The 15,536-nt window shown below is 40.3% G+C and overlaps 1 pseudogene; it reads left to right on the plus strand.

Annotated features, from left to right (window-relative positions):
- Positions 1–1,010: 1,010 nt before the first annotated feature.
- Positions 1,011–13,792, plus strand: LOC138614958 (N-acylglucosamine 2-epimerase-like; annotated as a pseudogene).
- Positions 13,793–15,536: the final 1,744 nt, after the last annotated feature.

A 15,536-nucleotide genomic window follows, 5' to 3' on the forward strand; every position in this document is an offset into this window, starting at 1 on the left:
ACATCTTTTTGTTGGAGTTTTTACAAGTTTCATACTATCAGATCCACCTCTGGCTCCTCCCCCAGCTCGTCCAAATATGGTCACTTCCTGCTCCAAACCGCTCCGAACTAACAAAGATGATGTGTTTGACAGTTTTTGCCTTGTTTTTGTAGTTGCAGGCAGAGACGTCAAATTTCACACGGGTGAGTTGCATTTAGTTGCATTCCTAGTGTTTCTTCTGGTGAGTTAAACGTGTCTCAACGAACACGAGAAGGTGAAGTCACGTTACAAGTCGCAGCCTGCGTGTTGCACCCAGCGACTCTCATCATGACATCATCTCATCGTATCTATTGACACGTTCAAGGTGCCTCGAAGACACCGGTGATACGAGGAACTCACCGACAGTGATCTGGACGATGGGGAAGGCTGTTACCAGGGTAACGCTGCATCCTGCAGGAGGACACGAAACAGTTCAAATTCACTGCTGGTAAAAGTAGCTGCTGTTATTGTTTGCTTATTTCTGAGTCACTGACCTGCCGTGAACACGCCTGCACAAACAGCTGGCCTGGAAACGAGCCGCCGTCCTGACGCTTCACTGACCTGCAGTGAGACACTGAAGATCATTGAGGATTAAACACCTGTCAGGAGGCGAAGTCTCACCGTCCAAGTCAACCTGTCTCAACTAAAAAGATGTGTTAAAGAAATGTGTTACAACGTTCAGGAAAGTGAATGTGAGCACAGATTTTCTTTTTTGACTCAATATCAGTGTTACAACAGTTCTAACAGTCCTGTCGCCTCATCAGCTGATGCTCAGAGTAATCTATTACATGGATATGAATATTACATGAATCCATCCAGTGGAGGACGTGGGGATTATTAAAGTGGACAGATTGTAATCACTGTCTCCATCACTGGGGCAGGAGACTCATTTTAAATGGTGTATTCAGTACCAGGTGAGAGTTTGGACACACCCACTTATGAGGTTTTCTCTTTGTTTTGGCCACTCGTCGCCGAGCTCATGTTCAGTCAGACGTTTTGTTCTTGAAATATTTTAATACACAAATGTTTCAATCCAGAAACACCGCCGCCTTCTCTGGACCGAGATCATTGAAGATGGACTGAGGTGAAATGGAAAACTGTCCTGAGGTCTGATGGATCACAATCTGAGATTCTGTTTGGAAATCATGGACGCTGCATCCTCCAGGTTAAAGAGGAGAGGGACCACCCAGCTTGTTATCAGTGCAGTTATTTGAACTTGAACTGCCGCACCATTAAAATGCATGTCTTATTTTAAAAAATGTCCCCTCGGGGATTAATAAAGTATATACCTACCTACCTACCTACCTTATTTTGTATTTTAACTCTATTTATGTTTAATTTTATAGATTTAATTTATTTTTCTATATTTTTAAATGTTCCTTTATATCTGTTTTTATGTGAAACACTGCATGTAATTATCTTGCTGTAAAACACTTTGAGCTGCATTTATTGTATGAATGGTGCTATACAAAAAAGTTTCTTCTTCTTATTTCTGACATGTCTGTTACTGCCTAGTTTATTCTGAACATCAATACCTCCAATAAAAACGTGATTGGAGATAATATATCCTTCTTTGTCATTAGAATACCTTAAAACCTGCAGAGACCTGCAGACTGACTAAAACAGGAACTTTTTGTACAACATCTCCTTTTTATTCCAGATAAACTGTCTGAGGACTGAAGTGTGTTTACTGGACAACACTAAATATATATTTCTTACAACTATTTGTCCTTTCAGTAACAGACAATGTACATATTTCATATTTAATATCTGAATCCATAAAGCAGTTTATTTCCTTATTTCCTACCAGCAGGACACGTGAATATTTCACCTACTTTTTCTAAATGAATCGGTCGTTGTTGTTGTTTTTACGTGAAGCTTCGTACGGAACCGTTTCCACCTCATTTTGAAACGTGTTTTTCTCAGGATGTTGAAATGTTCCCAGTCAGCTGGATTTTGTGCCTCATGAGCAGATTCCAGTGTTTAGTTTCCTCTCCTCCGCTTCCTCCTCAGGTCACGTGATCCGCCACCGAACCGCTGTCTGCTGTCGGAGGAGCGACCACCACCAGGGAGGACCACCAGGACCACCACCAGGACCACCACCAGGTAGAAACAACCTCTTTATTTCAAGGGTTTTAATGGTGTTGAAACGGAGAAACATGACGGGAGGAGTAACGGCTCCGGTGTCCGGTGTAAATAACCGACGGAGCCGGAAGTGTTTCTGAAGACGAAGGAATATAATAATATATCAGAGTGTTTCTAACAGGTCGGATTAATGTTTAAAAACCAAACAGAGCTCTCTGACCTGAAAGATGTTTAAAGACACGACGGCAGTGTTCAAGTTTCTATTTTACTTCAGTTTTATAAACGATTCATCTCTTTATTAACAGCTGATTAACAAACTCACCTCCATGTAAAATACTCCCGCAGTTTAAAACTTAAATCAAGTCCACAAGTGTGTGTGAGTTTGTGTGTGTGTGTGTGTGTGTGTGTTTCTGTCTTCTGTGTCTGAGAGTTCTTGTGACTCAGACACTGAAAATTGTACAACATATTTAAAACACTATCTTCTTTTTTTTCTATCATTTAATTTCTACTCGACTGTGTTGTGAAATATATCAGCGGTGAAATAATAAATGGATTAAATCAGATAAAAAGCTGCTGCAGCTCAGTGCACACGCACAATCTGTAAATAGGATCAAATAAAACATCACATTTATAAAGTTGTGCACACAGCGTCTCCTTTTAAATCAGACTCCACGTAGAAACGCGCTCATAGATCCGCCTAGTGTCTCTGGATGTTCACATTTGACCATCAGTGCAGAGCAGCTGCTGAATTTCAATGAACCTCAGATCAGAAGCTGTTTGTGTTGCAGAGGACTCAGATATGGAGGATGTTTAATTCACCACTTCATCCTCTGTGAATCCAAACTGTTCCAACACCAGGCTCGGAGTTTCTGCTCATTCTCCGGCCAAATTTCTTTGAATAAATCCAGATGTTTTAGTGGTTCTTTCATCGTTCCAGCGGTTCTGAATGAGGCCTCAGATCTCGGACTCTCAGCAGGGTGCCATGAACTCCGGCTGACAGAATCAGATCTCAAGAGACTGCGTGTGAAGATTTCTGTACTCTCATGAATTTCCTCTCAAGTTGTTGATTGGATCTTAATGTTTGAATGTTAAATCAATGTGAGTATTGATTTGTGTTTAAAATGAGAACAGCTGGACTGTGTCAATCAGGAGTCAGCAGGAAGTCAGCTGTTCGTCTCCAGCTGATTGCTTCAGTCCAGGCTGCAGCAGATGAAGAGAATCATTAGTTTTATATTCTATGAACTGCATTCAGAAGAAAAAGCCTCTGAAACATTTATAAAGAACCGGATTAGAAAACAGGAAGTGATGTAAAATGAAACCACCGGAATCCTAAAAACTAATGATGTCGTGTATGAATGGCGCCCTCTTGTGGTTGAACTGCTGACGTTTCCAGAAAGGTCAGAGGTCATGGAGGTCCATGTTTGGTTGGATGTTCAGCTGATATCTTGTAGTTTTAGTCACGTAGAGTTTGTCTTCATAACTTAGATAATATTCTCCGTCTGAGGAAAATGTTTAAATTATTTTTTCTGTCTGTGTCTGTATTTTCTGTTAGCTTGATAAACTGTTAACAGTACTTTATGTACTGTTTTATACATATATGTTTTATGTATATATATATATGTATAACATAAATATAATATAGAACCATGTATATATAACACAATATAAGACCATATATATATATATATATATATATATATATATATATATATAAATATATATATTGTAAGAGCCCAGTCTGATGCCGTGTTGTTTTTAAAGGAAGGATGTCGGGGGGGAAGCTGGAGAAGTGTCGGCAGCACGTCCGCTCACAGCTGGACAACGTGGTGAACTTCTGGCTCAAACACTCCCACGACAACGTCCACGGGTTCGTCTGTCACCATATCATCTGTAGCGCACCGCTGTAGAGCACTTCCTGTCTGGTCTCTGTGGTGAATGTCTACTTCCTGTTTCAGAGGCTTCTTCACCTGCATCGGGAGGGAGGGGCAGGTGTACGACGAGCTGAAGTACGTGTGGCTGCAGGGCCGACAGGTGCGTCTTAGGTGATCCGAAGCCGAGACTGAGCTGTGTCTGCAGACGCTGTGTGATGGTGGCGGTGTGTTTGGTTCCAGGTGTGGATGTACTGTCGTCTCTACAGAACCGTGGACCGGTTCTGCCGGCCCGAAATCCTCCAAGCAGCCACAGCTGGTGAGAAGCAAAGGAACGCTTCATTTTGCTGCTGGTTGAGTCCCATCCAGGTTTAAAGTTACAGTGAACTTACCTGACTGTTTAATATTTGTTTCATTACATCCACTTTACTGATGATTATTTATCAGAAATCAACATGAATATTTCCTGAAAGCACTGATATCTTAAAATTGACATTGAGGTGTATTTATTTAAAAATATCAGGATATTAGGTTTGGTCTGCTCTGCTCTACATCCGTGAAATAGAAATGTTTGTTTGTTATTTTCATCTGCTGTTGTTTGTTGTTTGTTATCATAGTAATTCTCTGGGTTTCATTTATATAAATAACTTCTGCTACACCACTACTAATGATGCCTCCTGCACATTTAATGTCACTTCATGTGTCATGTTATTTAAACTATGATCCACATTATCATAAATAAACTGGTCTGAGCTGTGATGATGTCATGGTGATGTCAGGATGATCTCATGGTGCTGTCATGGTGATGTCATGGTGATGTCAGGATGATCTCATGGTGCTGTCAGGATGATGTCATGGTGATGTCATAGTGATGTCAGGGTGCTGTCATGATGATGTCATGATGATGTCATGGTGATGTCAGGATGATGTCATGGTGATGTCAGGATGATGTCATGGTGATGTCAGGGTGATGTTGGTATGATATCCACATGATGTCAGAATGATGTCAGGGTGATGTCATGGTGCTGTCAGGATGATGTCATGGTGCTGTCAGGATGATGTCATGGTGATGTCATGGTGCTGTTGGTATGATATCCAGATGATGTCAGAATGATGTCAGGGTGATGTCATGGTGCTGTCAGGATGATGTCATGGTGCTGTCAGGATGATGTCATGGTGATGTCATGGTGCTGTCAGGATGATGTCATGGTGATGTCAGGATGCTGTCAGGATGATGTCATGGTGATGTCATGGTGATGTCAGGATGATGTCATGGTGATATCAGGATGCTGTCAGGATGATGTCATGGTGATGTCATGGTGCTGTTGGTATGATATCATGATGATGTCAGGGTGCTGTCAGGATGATGTCATGGTGATGTCATAGTGATGTCAGGGTGCTGTCAGGATGATATCATGATGATGTCATGATGATGTCATGGTGATGTCAGGATGATGTCATGGTGATGTCAGGGTGATGTTGGTATGATATCCACATGATGTCAGAATGATGTCAGGGTGATGTCATGGTGCTGTCAGGATGATGTCATGGTGCTGTCAGGATGATGTCATGGTGATGTCATGGTGCTGTCAGGATGATGTCATGGTGATATCAGGATGCTGTCAGGATGATGTCATGGTGATGTCATGGTGCTGTTGGTATGATATCCAGATGATGTCAGAATGATGTCAGGGTGATGTCATGGTGCTGTCAGGATGATGTCATGGTGCTGTCAGGATGATGTCATGGTGATGTCATGGTGCTGTCAGGATGATGTCATGGTGATGTCAGGATGCTGTCAGGATAATGTCATGGTGATGTCATGGTGATGTCAGGATGATGTCATGGTGATATCAGGATGCTGTCAGGATGATGTCATGGTGATGTCATGGTGCTGTTGGTATGATATCCAGATGATGTCAGAATGATGTCAGGGTGATGTCATGGTGATGTCATGATGATGTCAGGGTGCTGTCAGGATGATGTCATGGTGATGTCATAGTGATGTCAGGGTGCTGTCAGGATGATATCATGATGATGTCATGATGATGTCATGGTGATGTCAGGATGATGTCATGGTGATGTCAGGGTGATGTTGGTATGATATCCACATGATGTCAGAATGATGTCAGGGTGATGTCATGGTGCTGTCAGGATGATGTCATGGTGCTGTCAGGATGATGTCATGGTGATGTCATGGTGCTGTCAGGATGATGTCATGGTGATATCAGGATGCTGTCAGGATGATGTCATGGTGATGTCATGGTGCTGTTGGTATGATATCCAGATGATGTCAGAATGATGTCAGGGTGATGTCATGGTGCTGTCAGGATGATGTCATGGTGCTGTCAGGATGATGTCATGGTGATGTCATGGTGCTGTCAGGATGATGTCATGGTGATGTCAGGATGCTGCCAGGATGATGTCATGGTGATGTCAGGATGCTGCCAGGATGATGTCATGGTGCTGTCATGATGATGCAGGTGTCAGATCCAGGAGAGTCTGTCTGCTTCTCTCTGACATGAAGCCTGAATATTCTGAGTCCTTTTCAGCTCGTTCACCAGACTGATGACTGGATGTCGGCCTGATTCGAAGGGTTTCACATGTTTGCATGTTCACGCTAGTTTTCTGGATGTAAACACAGCAACCAGGACAGGGAAGGAAACTGACATAAATAAAAACACATGGCATTATGGGTATTATCATCATCATCAGCATCATCACTGCTGATCTGAGGCTGAACATCTGTTTAACGCTGAGTCCTGCTGTGTCCTCTGTGGTCTCAGAGCTTTAATGAGTCGTGACGATGTTTGTTCTGTTCTTTCTGCTGATTGTCTCTGAGGGATATTCGAGTGTTCAGCATGTTGTTGTGTTCGGTAGAAACGCTGAGTCAGCAGAAAATCACCTTTCTGGAAACCTTTCACACCTTTCACACCTTTTAAACCTTTCACACCCTTTTAAACCTTTCACACCATTTAAACCTTTCACACCTTTTAAACCTTTCACACACACCTTTTAAACCTTTCACACCATTTAAACCTTTCACACCATTTAAACCTTTCACACCTTTTAAACCTATCACACCTTTTAAACCTTTCACACCATTTAAACCTTTCACACCATTTAAACCTTTCACACCTTTTAAACCTTTCACACCTTTTAAACCTTTCACATCTTTTAGACCTTTTAAACCTTTCACACCCTTTTAAACTTTTCACACCTTTTAAACCTTTCACACCTTTTAAACCTTTCACATCTTTTAGACCTTTTAAACCTTTCACACATTTAAACCTATCACACCTTTTAAACCTTTCACACCATTTAAACCTTTCACACCATTTAAACCTTTCACACCTTTTAAACCTTTCACACCTTTTAAACCTTTCACACCTTTTAGACCTTTTAAACTTTTCACACCTTTTAAACTTTTTTTAAACCTTTCACACCTTTTAAACCTTTCACACATTTTAAACTTTTCACACCTTTTAAACCTTTCACACCATTTAAACCTTTCCTTTTAAACCTTTCACACCATTTAAACCTTTCACACCTTTTAGACCTTTTAAACCTTTCACACTTTTTAAACTTTTTAAACCTTTCACACCTTATAAACCTTTCACACCCTTTTAAACCGTTCACACCTTTTAAACCTTTCTCACCTTTTAAACCTTTCACACCCTTCTACACCTTTTACACTTTTACACCTTTTAAACCTTTTAAACCTTTTACACCCTTTTAAACCTTTCACACCTTTTAGACCTTTTAAACCTTTCACACCCTTTTAAACTTTTCACACCTTTTAAACCTTTCACACCATTTAAACCTTTCACACATTTTAAACCTTTCACACCCTTTTAAACCTTTCACACATTTGAAACTTTTCACACCTTTTAAACCTTTCACACCCTTTTAAACCTTTCACACCCTTTTAAACCTTTCACACCTTTTAAACCTTTCACACATTTTAAACATTTTACACCCTTTTAAACCTTTCACACCTTTTAAACTTTTTAAACCTTTCACACGTTTTAAACCTTTCACACCTTTTAAACTTTTTAAACCTTTCACACGTTTTAAACCGTTCACACCCTTTTAAACCTTTCACACCTTTTAGACCTTTTAAACCTTTCACACCTTTTAAACTTTTTAAACCTTTCACACCTTTTAAACCTTTCCACACCCTTTTAAACCTTTTAAACATTTCACACCCTTTTAAACCTTTCACACCTCTTAGACCTTTCACACCTTTTAAACCTTTCACACCCTTTTACACCTTTCACACCTTTTAGACCTTTTAAACCTTTCACACCCTTTTAAACCTTTCACACGTTTTAAACTTTTCACACGTTTTAAACCTTTCACACCCTTTTAAACCTTTCACACCCTTTTAAACCTTTCACACCTTTTAAACCTTTCACACCTTTCACACATTTTAAGCATTTCACGCCCTTTTAAACCTTTCACACCTTTTAAACCTTTTACACCCTTTTAAACCTTTCACACCTTTTAGACCTTTTAAACCTTTCACACCTTTTAAACCTTTCACACCCTTTTAAACCTTTTAAACATTTCACACCCTTTTAAACCTTTCACACCTTTTAGACCTTTCACACTTTTTAAACCTTTCACACCCTTTTAAACCTTTCACACCTTTTAGACCTTTTAAACCTTTCACACCCTTTTAAACCTTTCACACGTTTTAAACTTTTCACACATTTTAAACCTTTCACACCCTTTTAAACCTTTCACACCCTTTTAAACCTTTCACACCTTTCACACATTTTAAACATTTCACACCCTTTTAAACCTTTCACACCTTTTAAACTTTTTAAACCTTTCACACCTTTTAAACCTTTCACACCCTTTTAAACCTTTTAAACCGTTCACACCCTTTTAAACCTTTCACACCTTTTAAACCTTTCACACCTTTTAAACCTTTCACACCATTTAAACCTTTCACACCTTTTAGACCTTTTAAACCTTTCACACTTTTTAAACTTTTTAAACCTTTCACACCTTATAAACCTTTCACACCCTTTTAAACCTTTTAAACCTTTCACACCCTTTTAAACCGTTCACACCTTTTAAACCTTTCACACCCTTTTAAACCTTTCACACCTTTTTGACCTTTTAAACATTTTAAACCTTTCACACCCTTTTAAGCTTTTCACACCTTTTAAACCTTTCACACCATTTAAACCTTTCACACCTTTTAAACCTTTCACACCTTTCACACATTTTAAACATTTCACACCCTTTTAAACCTTTCACACCTTTTAAACTTTTTAAACCTTTCACACCTTTTAAACCTTTCACACCCTTTTAAAACTTTTAAACCGTTCACACCCTTTTAAGCCTTTCACACCTTTTAAACCTTTCACACCTTTTAAACCTTTCACACTTTTACACTTTTTAAACCTTTTAAACCTTTCACACCTTTCACACATTTTAAACCTTTCGCACCCTTTTAAACCTTTCACACCTTTTAAACTTTTTAAACCTTTCACACCTTTTAAACCTTTTTTAAACCTTTTACCTTTTAAACCTTTCACACCATTTCACACCTTTTAAACCTTTCACACCCTTTTAAACCTTTCACACGTTTTAAACCTTTCACACCCTTTTAAACCTTTCACACCTTTTAGACCTTTCACACCTTTTAAACCTTTCACACCCTTTTAAACCTTTCACACCTTTTAGACCTTTTAAACCTTTCACACCCTTTTAAACCTTTCACACCTTTTAAACCTTTCACACCTTTCACACATTTTAAACCTTTCGCACCCTTTTAAACCTTTCACACCTTTTAAACTTTTTAAACCTTTCACACCTTTTAAACCTTTCACACCTTTTAAACCTTTTAAACCTTTCACACCTTTTAAACCTTTTTTAAACCTTTCACACCATTTAAACCTTTTAAACCTTTCACACCTTTTAAACCTTTCACACCTTTTAAACCTTTTAAACCTTTCACACCTTTTAAACCTTTCACACCTTTTAAACCTTTTACACCTTTTAAACCTTTCACACCCTTTTAAACCTTTCACACTTTTACACCTTTTAAACCTTTCACACCTTTTTAAACTTTTAAACCTTTTAAACCTTTCACACCACCTTTTAAACCTTTCACACCCTTTTAAACCTTTCACACCTTTTAAACCTTTCACACATTTTAAACCTTTCACACCATTTTAAACCTTTCACACCTTTTAAACCTTTCACACATTTTAAACTTTTCACACCTTTTAAACCTTTCACACCTTTTAAACCTTTCACACATTTTAAACATTTCACACCCTTTTAAACCTTTCACACCTTTTAAACTTTTTAAACCTTTCACACGTTTTAAACCGTTCACACCCTTTTAAACCTTTCACACCTTTTAAACTTTTTAAACCTTTCACACCTTTTAAACCTTTCACACCCTTTTAAACCTTTTAAACATTTCACACCCTTTTAAACCTTTTAAACATTTCACACCCTTTTAAACCTTTCACACCTTTTAGACCTTTCACACCTTTTAAACCTTTCACACCCTTTTAAACCTTTCACACCTTTTAAACCTTTCACACATTTTAAGCATTTCACACCCTTTTAAACCTTTCACACCTTTTAAACTTTTTAAACCTTTCACACCTTTTAAACCTTTTACACCCTTTTAAACCTTTCACACCTTTTAGACCTTTTAAACCTTTCACACGTTTTAAACCTTTCACACCTTTTAAACCGTTCACACCCTTTTAAACTTTTCACACCTTTTAGACCTTTTAAACCTTTTACACGTTTTAAACTTTTTAAACCTTTCACACCTTTTAAACCTTTCACACCCTTTTAAACCTTTTAAACATTTCACACCCTTTTAAACCTTTCACACCTTTTAGACCTTTCACACCTTTTAAACCTTTCACACCCTTTTAAACCTTTCACACCTTTTAGACCTTTTAAACCTTTCACACCCTTTTAACCCTTTCACACATTTTAAACTTTTCACACGTTTTAAACCTTTCACACCCTTTTAAACCTTTCACACCCTTTTAAACCTTTCACACCTTTCACACATTTTAAACATTTCACACCCTTTTAAACCTTTCACACCTTTTAAACTTTTTAAACCTTTCACACGTTTTAAACCTTTCACACCCTTTTAAACCTTTTAAACTGTTCACACCCTTTTAAACCTTTCACACCTTTTAGACCTTTTAAACCTTTCACACCTTTTAAACTTTTTAAACCTTTCACACCTTTTAAACCTTTCACACCCTTTTAAACCTTTTAAACCTTTCACACCCTTTTAAACCATTCACACCTTTTAAACCATTCACACCTTTTAAACCTTTCACACCTTTTAAACCTTTCACACCCTTTTACACCTTTTACACTTTTACACCTTTTAAACCTTTTAAACCTTTTAAACCTTTTAAACCTTTTAAACCTTTTAAACCTATACCGTGTTACAGTAGACGTTAGGGTTTGTTGCAGGTAAATAGTCGACTCAGTGTCGATGAGAAGAATCTCAGTCTCAGTTTAAATTAGTCTGAGAGGAGCAGGGTAAAAAAAAAAAATCCTGCAGTGTTTAGAGCAATAGAGTAGCAGGACCCAAAGGGGGAGGAGTCTATTTAACACTAAAAAATAATGGACTTCCTGTCAAGACTTGAAAAGGGTTTCTGTCCAACAGGAGGAACACACAGAGGAGCAGAGGTTATTTTAATGAGATTAAAACTTAAAACTGAGTTAAAACTGTAACTGTCCTCTTATGTCATTGTAATTTCCACAAATTAGAGTAATACATTTATTTTAATGGTTTCAAAGGAAACGTTTCAGTGGAAAATCTTTTTAATTTAAACCTCAACTTTTGTTTGGATCGTCCCAACAACATATAAACGGCTGTAACAAACCAAAGCAGCCATGTTTTAATAATCCCTGTTCATACTGAAGGATCTAACCATGATCTAACGTCCTGTCCTGTCCTGTCCTGTCCTGTCCTGTCCTGTCCTGTCCTGTCCTGTCCTGTCCTGTCCTGTCCTGTCCTGTCCTGTCCTGGTAGGAGGAGCGTTCCTGAGGAAGTTTGCTCGCGTGTCGAGCAGCAGTGGTCGGTGGAAATGTGCCTTCTGTCTGACCAGAGATGGTAAAGCAGTGAAAGTCCAGCGGAGCATCTTCAGTGAGTGTTTCTACGTCCTGGCGCTGGATGAACTGAGCCGGGTCACCGGGGACCAGGACATGCAGGTAGGAAATCTTCTCTTCAGAACTAGAACAAAAATGCTTCTACACCATTTTTACCACCTGGTTCATCTCGTGTCTTTGAAGTTGGAGTTTTACTAGTTTGTGTTGTTGTTAAACACTTAAAAACTTTCATTACTTTTCTAACATGTTTTAAAAAAGTGAACTACTCAGTTTAAACCTGCCGACAGAACTCAACACTGATGACTGTCAAACTTTTATTCAAAGTTCTTCAATTAAACTTTAATTAAGATTAAAATGAAAAACTGATCAGTCCTGATTATTAGAGCTGATCAATAACTGACTGCAGTGAAGGAAAAACTTTTCTTTACCCTCTAACCTGTTCTCCATTCAGGTCGCCTCCCAGCTGAGTGTTGATGGATTGATAACCATTATAAATGCATTTCTATGTAAACAGTCATTTGAAGGCGTTAATATGTCTTGATTCTGTTTACCAGCTGCCATTAAACAACAACATTAAACTTCTCATCATAATGAAACTTCCAGAGGTGTTTAGTTTAGATGATTAAAGGCTATTAAAATGTACCAACAGGAAGTTCTTTATATTGGTTTTCCTTATTTTATTGTTATTCTAGTTTGAATCCTCACATTTTTTCATCATAAATGTTTGATGCGAGCGACAGACTGTTTTCTCTGCAACTCTACATACATGTCGTCCTCTGTTGTGTTGCAGCTGGAGGCGGAGCAGATGATGCAGCAGCTCGTCCACTGGGTCCGGGTGGACCCATCGGGTCTGGGTCGGCCCCAGCTCCCCGGAGACGTCCCCACCAGCAGCATGGCCGTTCCCATGATGCTGCTGTGTCTGGTGCAGCAGCTCAGCGAGGGCCGGGATGGAGGGGGCGGGGTCCAGAGCTACAGAGAGCTGGGGAGATGGTGTGTGCAGCAGATTGTCCAACATGTCCAGGTATGAACACACACAATATCCCTGAGGCTTCAAATCACCTGCAGAGTTTAACAAAGTGATGCAACTTTGAACTTAATATTCATCACAGGCTGAGATGTGGAAATATGAAGAGACAGAAGTAGTAAAGTAAAACTGCAGCTTCTGTTCCACAGGTACAACCCATCTTCAAGATGTAGTGACGCTGTGTAGAATGTAAATAAAATCTGAACGTGATCATTTGTAAATCACATAAATTCATGTTTCAAGAGACCAAAGACAACATATCAAATGTGGAAACTGAGACATTTTATTGTTTTATGAAAAATATTTGCTCATTTTGAATTTGATGGCGGCAGCACATCTCTAAAAAGTTGTGACAGGATCAACAAAAGATGGAAAAGTTGTATAACGTTAAAAAAAAACAAAAAACTGGTGGAACATCTGACAACTAATCACGTTACCATGGCAACAGATCAGTAACATGATTGGGTATAAAAAGATGATTTCAGAGGCGGAGTCTGTAAATCTGGTTTCCTCTTCTTGTCTCCTGCTGCAGAGAGACGGTTCAGCCGTGTTAGAAAACGTGTCGGTGGACGGAGGAGAGCTGCCGGGCTGCCTGGGACGCCTGCAGAACCCAGGTAAACCCTGCAGAACCCAGTAAACCCTGCAGAACCCAGTAAACCCTGCAGTTTCCCGTGTTTCCCGTGTGTTTCCCCTGTTTCCCATGTGTTTCCTGTTTCCCGTATTTTCTGTGTTTCCCCTGTTTCCCGTGTGTTTCCACTGTTTCCCCTGTTCCCCGTTTCCTGTATGTTTCCCGTTTTCCGTGTGTTTCCCCTGTTTCCCGTGTTTCCCGTATTTTCTGTTTCCCTGTTTCCCTGGGTTTCCTATTTTTCCCTGTTTCCATGTGTTTCCCCTGTTTCCCGTGTTTTCTGTGTTTCCCGTTTCCCCTGTTTCCCGTGTGTTTTCCATTTCCCATGTTTCCCGTTTCCTGTATTTTCCCGTGTTTCCCTGTGTTTACCGTGTTTCCCCTGTTTCCCGTGTTTTCCGTGTTTCCCGTTTCCCCTGTTTCCTGTGTTTCACGGGAAACACAGGAAACACAGGAAACACAGTAAAAAACATGCACCTCAGGTCAGGTTACCTGGCGCCGCGCTAATGGCAGCCTGCTGCAGCAGCTCCCCCCTGAGAGCCCCCCTGCTGTAGTGAAGAAATTTCCCCTCGGGGATTAATAAAGTGAATAAAATTAAAAATTTTTTTAAAAAAAACAGACGGGAAACACGGGAAACAGGGAAAACACGGTAAACACGGGAAACGGGAAACAGGGAAAACACACGGGAAACGGGAAAAATAGGAAACAGAGAAACAGGGGAAACAGAAAATATGGGAAACACGGGAAACGGAAAACACGGGGAAACACGGGAGACAGAGGAAATAGGTAACGTTTCCCCTGTTTCCCGTGTTTCCATGTTTCCCGTGTGTTTTCACTGTTTCCCATGTTTCCCTGTGTTTACCGTGTTTTCCATGTTTCCGTGTTTCCCCTGTTCCCCGTTTCCCGTGCATTTCCCGTGTGTTTCCTCTGTTTCCCATGTGTTTCCCGTTTCCCCTGTTTCCCGTGTGTCCCGTATTTTCTGTGTTTCCCGTGTGTTTCCACTGTTTCCCCTGTTCCCCGTTTCCTGTATGTTTCCCATTTTCCGTGTTTCCCGTGTGTTTCCCCTGTTTTCCCGTGTGTTTCCCCTGTTTCCCGTGTGTTTCCCTGTTTCCCCTGTTTCCCGTGTGTTTCCACTGTTTCCCGTGTGTTTCCCCTGTTTCCCGTGTGTTTCCACTGTTTCCCTGTTTCCCGTGTTTCCCCTGTTTCCCGTGTGTTTCCCCTGTTTCCCCTGTTTCCTGTGTTTCCCTGTGTTTCCTGTTTTTCCCCTGTTTTCCCCTGTTTCCCGTGTTTTCCCGTGTGTTTCCCCTGTTTCCCGTGTGTTTCCCCTGTTTCCCGTGTGTTTCCACTGTTTCCCGTGTTTCCCGTGTGTTTCCCCTGTTTCCCGTGTGTTTCCCCTGTTTCCCGTGTGTTTCCCCTGTTTCCCGTGTGTTTCCCCTGTTTCCCGTGTTTCCCGTGTGTTTCCACTGTTTCCCCTGTTTCCCGTGTTTCCCGTATTTTCTGTTTCCCCTGTTTCCCCTGTTTCCTGTGTGTTTCCTCTGTTTCCCGTGTTTCCCGTGTGTTTCCTCTGTTTCCCGTGTTTCCCGTGTGTTTCCACTGTTTCCCGTGTGTTTCCACTGTTTCCCGTGTGTTTCCCCTGTTTCCCGTGTGTTTCCACTGTTTCCCGTGTGTTTCCCCTGTGTTTCCCCTGTTTCCCGTGTGTTTCCACTGTTTCCCGTGTTTCCCGTTTCCCGTGTGTTTCCTCTGTTTCCCGTGTGTTTCCACTGTTTCCCGTGTGTTTCCACTGTTTCCTGTGTTTCCC

The sequence above is a fragment of the Brachyistius frenatus genome, unplaced genomic scaffold (assembly GCF_029030835.1).
Source record: "Brachyistius frenatus isolate BFR_SWC_R1_liver_20210118 unplaced genomic scaffold, ASM2903083v1 Contig_636, whole genome shotgun sequence".
In the NCBI taxonomy this organism is placed as follows: domain Eukaryota; kingdom Metazoa; phylum Chordata; class Actinopteri; family Embiotocidae; genus Brachyistius; species Brachyistius frenatus.